Here is a 9,690-nt window from a genome sequence, read left to right on the forward strand (position 1 = left end):
AGGTTTTAAGCCCAAATCAGTTTAAGCTTTGCATGTGCAGGCCTGGCCCAGCTGCAGCACTGGAGAAGACCTGCCCTGGGAGTGAGTATCTGAGCATCTGGGTGCTTGCTGCTTGCTCCTCTGGGTTGCTGTCTTTTGAGACAGCTGAAGTCCCTGGTAAGTGGTGCAAGGTCTGGGACCCCCTGCCTGACCCTGGCTCCAGAGAGAGGCTGCAGTTAATCTTGCAGCCTCTTGCATCAGCTCCTGGCTGGGTCAGGGGGCATAAAAGCCCGGCTGCCCTTTGACAGTGGGTCTGCTACGGACAGGGTTGCCACCAAAGGGGGTTGCCCCTTGGGGAGTCCCAAGAGAGAGGGTGAGGATGCTACCCCTGTCTATTTTTTTAAAATCAATCTGGAGGAGATTGGTAGTGGGGAGGGTGTATGGCGCATGTGTAGTTCCTGCACAGGGTGAGAGCCTGTTCAGTGAACTGAATGATAGGAGAAAGTCACTAGATGCCTTCAGAGTGAGAGTCTGTAACTGGTAGGGAGTCACTGTGGGTTGGTGGTTCCTGAGTTCAGATAATTGGTCAGTTGCCTGCTTTGGATGGGGTTGTGTTCCATACATAGGTCCATAGTGTGGGGGTGCTCCTGAATCCAACTCTGTCGCTTGAGGCCTCGGTGACCTCAGTGGCTAGGAATGTCTTTCACCAGCATCAGATGGTAAGGCAGCTGTGGATGTTTCTGGACAGGGATAGCCTGACCACTGTTGTCCATGCACTGGTAACCTCTAAATTGGATTACTGTAATGTGCTCTATGTGGGGCTACCCTTGAGGTTGGTCTGGAAGCTGCAGCTGGTGTAAAATGCCACAGTGAGACTGCTCACTGGAGCAGGTTATTGCCCACATGTCACTCTGCTTCTGAAATAATTGCATTGGCTACCTATTAGCTATTGGGCAAAGTTTAAGGTTCTAGTTTTGGTGTACAAAGCCCTATACAGCTTGTGACCAGGATACCTGAAAGACTATCTGTTATATACCCAGTCGATCACTGCACTCTGCAGGTGAGGGCCTCCTGCAGATACCATCTTATCAGGACGTCCACACAACATGGGAAACGAACCTTTAGTGTAGTGACACCAACCCTTTGGAATTCCCTCCCCTTAAATATTAGACAGGCACCATCTCTGTTATATTTTTGGCACCTACTGAAGACCTTCCTCTTTCAACAAGTCTCTTAAGTAGAGACCTTATCCCAGTTTGCATCTGTATTGGAATTGCTTTTTAATATATTTTTAAACCTTTTTTTAAAATGTTTTTAAAGCTTTTAAAAAATGCTTTAAAGATGTTTGCTTATAATATATTTTTAATGGTTGTTGTGTTTTAATATATTTTGAAGTCTGTTTTTATGATGTTTTAAAGTGTTTTTAGTGCTTTTGTTTGACGCCCTAGACTCCTACTGGGAGGAAGGGCAGGATATAAATCAAATAAATAAATAAATAGCCCGAGCAACTCAGGCATTCAGTTTGGGCAGCAGTATTCATTTATTTATTTTAAAAAGTCGACAACCTTGCCATGTTCAGTTCTAAAAAAGTTCCAGAATTGCTTACAGACAGAAATTAACAATGTTAAGAGGAACACCAAGAAAGTGGCGTGCAATTTGAGAGATACTCCCTGGCATTGCCTGAGAAATTTAAAGGCAACCTGAGGCAATCCAAGCCCAGCATGCTGTGGCACTGTGGGGATACTCTGGCCTGCTCCCATGGTTGCTCTTTCAGGCAGCAAATGCCTTGAGCTAGTTCTGCACGCATGAAAATAGTTTTAAAGAGTTCCTTGTAACATTTCCTTCTAATATGTAGAGGAGTAGTCATCTTAGTCTGCATCTGATGAAGTGATATTTCTGGACTATTACATGCTCTGATAATCAGCCAGGCTGCATGGGGCTGATAGGGGTTGGAGTTGGAGTCCAACTATAGCTGGAGGGTCACAGGTTCCCCATCCTGCTTATGTCATAATAAATGAGATAGGATTAGATCCAAGCTTAGAGTCAACCCACTGAAATCAAGTCAAGATTAAATTGTATTGATTTCAATGGATCTACTCTGAAGCATGACTGACAGCATAATCTTACCCATGTCTACTCAGGAGACCTATTCAGTTCAATGGGGTTTACTCCCAGGTAAGCGGAGCTAAGATTGTAGCCTTCACATTCCCTGTGACTGAGGACCAATGCATCTGCTTTTTTGACAGTCATGTTTTCCCCTTTTTGCTTTTCTAGCAGATCTGTTCACAGTGGACAAGTTGACACACTACAGGTCAGTCCACATTTCCAAGGTTTTCGGTAGCATGCCAAATACAGCAGTTGGATAAGGGCTATAAGTTAGTGATAGGGATGGGGTTCGCTGCCTGGTATGGATCTGTTTGTATTCCGATAGTCTGTCCTTCAATCCCAATTCACCTTTTTTTATGTTCCTGCTTGCTTTGGCACTTGCCTGTTGGATCTGCTGTTTGTTTTTTGGTGGTGAAAAAAATTACGTAATTGTTAACATAAATGCTTATGTAAATCTATGGAAGTTAATTGGCAATAGCAATTCTAATTACAAAGATAATTACATAAAATTGGGGGGGTTGAGAAAAAAAGCCGTGCCGATGACAGCCATGGCCCACCGCAAGAAATCAGTGCCGGTCTAAAAAAAGACATCGGAGTGTCGGATTCAGTCAAAATCTGGTACTAAGTCCGATTTAGCGGATATTCTGTACCATCCCTAGACAATGATTAATGCTTTGCATGCAGAAGGCTCTGAATTTAATCCCTGCCTTTTCCAGTGAAAAGGATCAGGTAATGTGGGGTAAGGCATCCTATCTGAGGCCCTGGAGAGCAGCTGCCAGTCCGAACAGACAATACTCATCTAAATGGACTGCTGCTATAAAGCAGGTTCCGACGTTCCTAGTTATTCCTGCTTGTACTGAGCAAATCAGATGACCTATTTGTCACCAGTTAGAGGCTGACGTAAGAAACATTCTCCACTCCCTTTCCTTGAACCTGACATGGCTACCCTAACCCTTTCAAACCCACTCCTCCCTCTTGCGGTGCCCTTGGCTTTTAATTGCAGCAGATCCTCCTTTGCCGTTAAAATTCTTAACACTGTGGGAGGAAACACAATGCACAATCGGAGAGGGAAACACCAAATAATTTCCCCAGACATAGACAGTAGACCTGTCTCTCTTTTTTTGGCAGTAAGGTATGATTGCTGGAGCTTGCCAGAGCCAGATGCTACATAGTCACTGTGTGGCCTTCCTGTTTCAAATACAAACATTGTGTGGAGTAGACAGATGTGCAGGCTATTCTGTCACACCACACCCCAAAAGGAGAATGTGTTGCTGCCAAGGAAACCGTCAAAATAACAGACTTCATCTGAGTTCTGATTCAAAAGGCAAACTGTGGCATAAGAAAACCTTTCCTCACTACTGCAGACTCCTAGGGTGATAGGTGGCAACAGGACAATGTCAAACTCTTTGGAGACACTGCAAAACACTAGGGATGCTTCTTGGCCTTGCTGAGGATTATAAAGGTACATTGGCATGTGGAGAATGGGGATTGAGGACATCTTTGCAGAATTTCATTCTGGGCAGAAATGTATCCTTGTTTCTCAAAAGTTCTCTCTCCGCTGTGAAAGAGGCTTCCATTTTTCTACCTCATTCTTGGGGCACTTGAGAATGGCTTTAGAGTTTCTCTGGGTACAGGGTTTTGAGCTTAGCATATCATTGCAAGGTGGCTATAGGTGGTGTGGTATATGTATTTTTTCTGATACAGACAAAATTTTAACAGAATCAGTTGCTAAATTTCTTTTTGTAGCTCAATCACTACGGAAAGATCAAGTTCACAATATGTATTGCTGATTTCATTAATTATTTTAATTTTTATTTACAACAAGCCAAGAAATGAAGGTGTCCATATATATGTAAATCTTTGCAGCTTGGCCTATCTGTATTTTCATTCTACGGTATTGTTTATATCCCTGTAATTATTTTAAATGAACATAATTATATATTCACGGTAAATTTGTTTACAAACTGTTTGGGTCTATGACCGTAATAAAGTTGTGTTGTTGGTATATGTATTTTTTTCCCCAGTGAACATTTCTCCAGCACTCTGCAGCCTCCCTGGCTGCTATCTGATCTGGAAAAAAGGCATGGGAGGGGTTACCTTATGATATCTTCCACTGGGCTTTTGACTGACATGAGGGCACCCAGGAAGGCTGCACTATGCAAACCACTGGTAAGTAAGGTACGTGCATCAAGAACCCTGCAACTCACTCATGTTCTCTCTCCTTTGATGAGTTTTGAATTTAGTTTCTTTTCTCATTACTACATGAAGAAGGGTAGAAAAATGCAAGAGAATTTTTGGACACACCGCTAGCAGAATTTGGCATGCACATAGTGAAACAGTTGTGCAACACAATGTATGTTGACTTTAGGGAGGCTCAGGCAATACACCTCATGCATTAAAAGCACATGTGAGGGAGCCATCCATTGCCAGCCCCACATTTGGTGACCATGAGATGGGTCCCTTGTACCAATCTACATGCATACATATTCTCACAAGAGCAGTGATCTTGAGACAATCAGGATCCCTTCTTGCATGAAGCTCTATGCATATAAGCATGTGTTCAATGAAGCAGCATGTCCAGCAGAAATGACAGAGGGGTTGTATGCTAGCCTGTGCAGTTCTGCAACCCCCTCACACATGCTTATAACATATGACAAGGGTCATGTCAACCCCTTTTACTTCCATGGGAGCATCGAGTGGTGATGCAAAAGAGATGTGTCTGCTCTACATGGCTTCATGTGCTCCCATCTTCTGAACTGTCATGCAGTTTTGAGAATGTGCCTTTGAAGAGATCTTACAATACCTCAAAGATTAATATTTTAAGAGATTTTTGTATTGGCTGACTCTAAGCTCAGCATCTAACATGACCACATCTGCTAATGATAATAGAACCTAACAGATACACTCTGCTAATCTTTAGAATTGCCTTGTGGTCTGAGACTGTGAAACTTAGATGCTCAAAGCCAGCTCAGTAGGTAGGGCTACAGGTTGGTGGGTTGTGTTGTTGTTGTTTTTAAATTACCATTTCAAGTAACCCTGCCAAAAATACAATTTGGCACACACCAATTATTCATTTGAGTTTTTCCCCTGGCACAGATATAATGTCATAGTATCCTTGGGAAGGCTTTACCAAATTAAGAGGAAATCTTTTAATTCAAAATAGTTCATTGTGATGTTCTTAACTCTCATGATAGGATTGCTAATGTGAGGCAGAACAACAAGATGTGTGTTTAAAAAAAACTCTGAAGGTTAAACAGGCAATGACAAAAATTTAACCAAATGCTACTGTTTGGGGAAAATGACTGATGCTGCAATCCTACACATATCTCCTTAGATAGACATACATCCCACTGAATTCAATAGGGCTCATTGCCAAGTACACGGGTACAGGATCACAACCTAAAAATAAACCAAAAGAGGCAAGCTATGAATCTGGAGTTCTCAGTTAGGGTTCATGATATATTACAATTTTCCAATTTGTGGGGTAGGTAATGGTGGAGAGTTTTTATTTGTACCTGTGCTTTGCCCTTTATTTAAAACTCACTTCCTGAACTGGAACTTGTGTTCCAGCCTCTTTCTTTCCAACTCTTCTAAAGTTCTGTGATATTTTGCCCAACAGCAATTACTTCCAAAGGTTCCAGGTGTTCCTGATAGGGCTCCTCTTCACATGACACCCAACCTTACTCTTTTACCTGAAAAAATGACATGCTTATATACGGACAGAAAAAAAGTATATCGATAGAATTCTCCCACTGAAGAGCCTTTTAAGCATCCTTGTTGTTATGTGTCTTCCAGTTGATTACGACTTATGGTGACCCTATGAATCATTGACCTCCAAGAGCATCTGTCATGAACCACCCTGTTCAGATCTTGTAAGTTCAGGTCTGTAGCTTCCTTTATGAAATCAATCCATCTCTTCCTCTTTTTCTACTCCCTTGTAAGCACCCTTAGAAGATAGGAAATACTCACTTCACTGCATGCCAGATGTCTGGAACTTACACTTGCTTGCTGCACCACTGGCATTGTCAACGGAGTACTGGCTATGGGTTAAGTGAGAAAATACTGTGCTTCCTTGCACCCCCTGGCCCTCATTGCATTCTCCTGTCTTTGCATTGCCCCTAGGGGTTAAGGGAGAGGTTAACAATGTGCTTCACAGAAATGGCCAACATGCAGATTCAGAAGTATTGGTTTCTTTTTGGGGGGCAGAAGGTGACTAGCCCTTTATCATTTTACTTTTGAATTAAGGTGCGCTTTCATTACGACATAAGAAAATACCAACATTAATCAGGGTACCAAAAGGAAAAATTCAGCAAATGCTACTTAGATCACACACACTGAACACATAGTTCACAATACTGAGAAAATCCTGCTGACTAAACCACACATTTTTAATACTATTTTGGATTTATATATATATATATATATATATATAAAATTTTCTCCTCCCTGCTCCACTTCCCCCCTCCTTGCAGAGCTGTGTTTTGGAGTCCTTCTGGATTCAGCAATAACTGGGAAAGCTCAGGTACCAGAAGTGACCAGGAGTGCTTTTTGCCAGCAGAGGCAGGAACACAAACGGTGAGCCTATCTGAAGAAGACAGGCCTTGTGTCAGTTACACATGCACTAGGGGCATCCAGGCTGGACTACTGTATTGCTCTCCACATGGAGCTATCTTTAAAGACAGATTGGAAACTTCAAGTGGTGCACAATGTACCCACCAGGATGCTTGCTGGGGGCCAAGTGGTTAGAACATGTGACAAACCTATGTTATCCAATTGCCTTGGTTGCCAGTGCATGTCTGGGTCCAGTTTAAGTTGAAGATATTGACCTTTAAAGCCCTAAATGGTTCAGAACCTGGATACCTGAAGGACCACCTTCAATCATATTAGCCTGCCCATGCTTTGAGACCTGCTTCTAAGACCTACCTTTGTACCTACTTGCAAGAGTAATTAGGTTGGTGGAGAGAACTGAGACAGTTTTTTTGGCAGTGATCCCACATTTGTGGAACTCTGTTCCGGTTGTGGTTTGAAAGCCTCCATCACCCTTTAAGCTTACCTGTTCACTGCTGCTTTCTAATAATTTAAAAATTGATTGAGCAGCTGTAATTGTAGTGCTGTTTTATATTTGTGATTTTATGGTTTTACTGTGCTGCATGTTTCTTTAATGTTATCTCTGGATCCTGCTTTTTATTAATTGTATTGTTGTGTGTTTTATAATTTTATATATTGTTGTAAATTGGCTTAATGTTGTGTAGATTGTTGTGAGCTGCCTTGTCAGAAAGTTTTTATTTCTGAAAGGCAGAATATAAATATGTTAAATAAAATGCAAAGTGGCCAACATCATTAGATTGAAAAACACCAATTGTCCAATTAATAAAAAAAAAAATCAAAGCAGCAGATAAAACATTAATAAGCTAATAGCACAACACAGAGCCAAAATGAATTAAAACAGTCCAAAAGAAATTTCAAATCAGAAAAACTGAAAAGGATGCTGGGACAAAAAAAGTTCCATGGACGTTCAATTAATACAGTTCCTTCCCACATGGGTGAAGCAATCTTGTAAATATTTCTTATAAAAATCTAATATTTTCCAGACCTTGGTAAAGAACATTCTGTCACCCGTTGGTATAATCAGACAGCTTGACCATACAAAACCTACATGGAAAAAGCCCACCTGGTGGTTACTTTTCTGCATCAATATTTAACTTGAAGAAAGACATCGGGGATGCTGATGCCCACTTATTACCAGGCCCTCAGAATCCTGAAGGCAACCCTGGAATAAGTCAGTAGAGAATGGGGTGGGGATTAAATTAAGAATGGGAACCTGCCCACTCACTTAGCTAAAGCGATGTTTCATTTGATCCCAATATGGATTCCGGACATGGGGAATTTCTTCATGTCTAGCCAAGTTCACTGTACAGTGGCTGTTCCATCTTTGCTATTCAACACTAGCAATTACATTAACTCTGGAGGCTTCCTTATGAGATGCCATCAGTATGAGTTCCAGGAACAGTAAGCCGAATTGTTCCTGGACCAGAAAGTGCATCTGTCTATGAATAGCTATTTAACCCTCTACAAGCTCTTTTGGAACTCAATGAATATTGGTCCTCCTTGATGGAACATAGTTCCAAAAAAAGGGGGAGGCTAAAGGAGCTATTACTCATTTTACGGCTCAGTAGTGTAACAAACTGACCATGCAAACAAAACAGAAACAAATCAGTGCAAGAACTGCTGAACAGCTTTTTTTCCCCCAGATCAGCTGAGCTGAAACATTCTGCTGCACAAAGAGCTGATGCTGTTCATGTTGGTCAAACTTGAGGCCCATACTACAGATGCTGCAATTGGTCCAGGGTGCATCAGTAAGGATGATGGTGGGCTCACATCCATGAGACCATGTTGCGTCTATGCTGCAAAATCTGCACTGGCTGCCAATTTTGGTCTGGGCACAATTCAAACTGTTGGTGATTATCTTTAAAGCCCTAAATTGCTTGGGCCTGGGATATCTGATGGATTGCTTCCTGCCATACCGTCCTGCCTGCTTCTTAAGTTTAGAAGGAGAGGCCAATGTCTGTGCCCTACCTAGGGCAGATGCACAGCTGATAGCAACAACAGGCCCTTTTGGCCAATATTGCTAATATTGTGGGACACCTTGTGCCACAAAATGTGGATTGCACCTTCTCTGGATGTCTTTTGCGAGTTAGTAAAGGTTTTTTTCTCCTCCAAGCAGGCTTTTGCCTGCTACGTTTTATGTTTTATATGTGGTCTCTGTCCTTGCTATAGTTTTATGGTATTTTATGACATTGTGATTTTAAATTGTTGTAAGCCATGGTGGCAGAGAAATCTCTCAAGGAATAAATAAATAAATACATAAATAAATACTGTTAAGTGATCTAGCAAGTTTCCCAGATCCCTAACAGTTAGGCTTTTTCTTCACAATGGAAAACAAATGGACTTCAACTGCATTTGATACACAATGACAGACACAACCCACCAAATGGGACTTCTCCCATCATTTTCAGTAAAGCTTACTATAGCCAGTTTTTGCATTATTGCAAAATAATGGATAGTAACTTTGCTGTGTACTTTGAGCAGTTTGCCCTGCATCAACCTCCCGTCTGCCTCAACCCTCCCCCTCTTCTTCCTGGAAATCAGCAGTGACTCAGCTGTCAGTGGTAGTCAGGTGAGTGCCACCATCCTAGTTGGCAACCAATTTTGAGGGGTAGCTTAAAAAAAAATCAGCATATGGGCATAAGTGTTCTAGTGCTAACTTTGCATGGCAGGACAATGTACTGCCAACCTGAAAAGAAATACAAAACAAAGTGGAACAACATTGGAATAAATAAAAACAAAGGCCACAATCCACCACAGAGTAAGGCTGCACTCCTATCCACACTTACCTGGGAGTAAGCCCCATGGAATTCAAGAGGATGTATTTACTTCTGAGTAGGAATGGTTAGGATTGCACTGTAACAGAACTCCTGTACATGTCTATTCAATCAGCCCCATTGAGTTCATTCCCAGATAAGCAGAAGCAACATTCCAGTTTTAAGTATGTTGAAACTGATTAATTTCAGCAACCTTAACTGTATTTTGGATTGTGACCAAATA

The 9,690-nt window shown here is 41.8% G+C and overlaps 1 long non-coding RNA gene across 3 annotated transcripts; it reads left to right on the plus strand.

Moving 5' to 3' along the window:
• The first annotated feature begins 299 nt into the window (after positions 1-299).
• On the plus strand, positions 300-8,921 carry LOC133386736 (uncharacterized). Of its 3 annotated transcripts, none has more exons than XR_009763259.1 (5): positions 300-352; positions 2,254-2,290; positions 4,110-4,263; positions 5,881-5,957; positions 6,558-8,921. It is a non-coding gene; the product is annotated as an uncharacterized LOC133386736 (long non-coding RNA). The 3 variants fall into 3 exon arrangements; XR_009763258.1 differs by having other exon boundaries at positions 4,110-4,254; positions 5,881-5,967; XR_009763257.1 differs by having other exon boundaries at positions 4,110-4,254.
• Positions 8,922-9,690: the final 769 nt, after the last annotated feature.

Source organism: Rhineura floridana, chromosome 6 (genome assembly GCF_030035675.1).
Source record: "Rhineura floridana isolate rRhiFlo1 chromosome 6, rRhiFlo1.hap2, whole genome shotgun sequence".
In the NCBI taxonomy this organism is placed as follows: domain Eukaryota; kingdom Metazoa; phylum Chordata; class Lepidosauria; order Squamata; family Rhineuridae; genus Rhineura; species Rhineura floridana.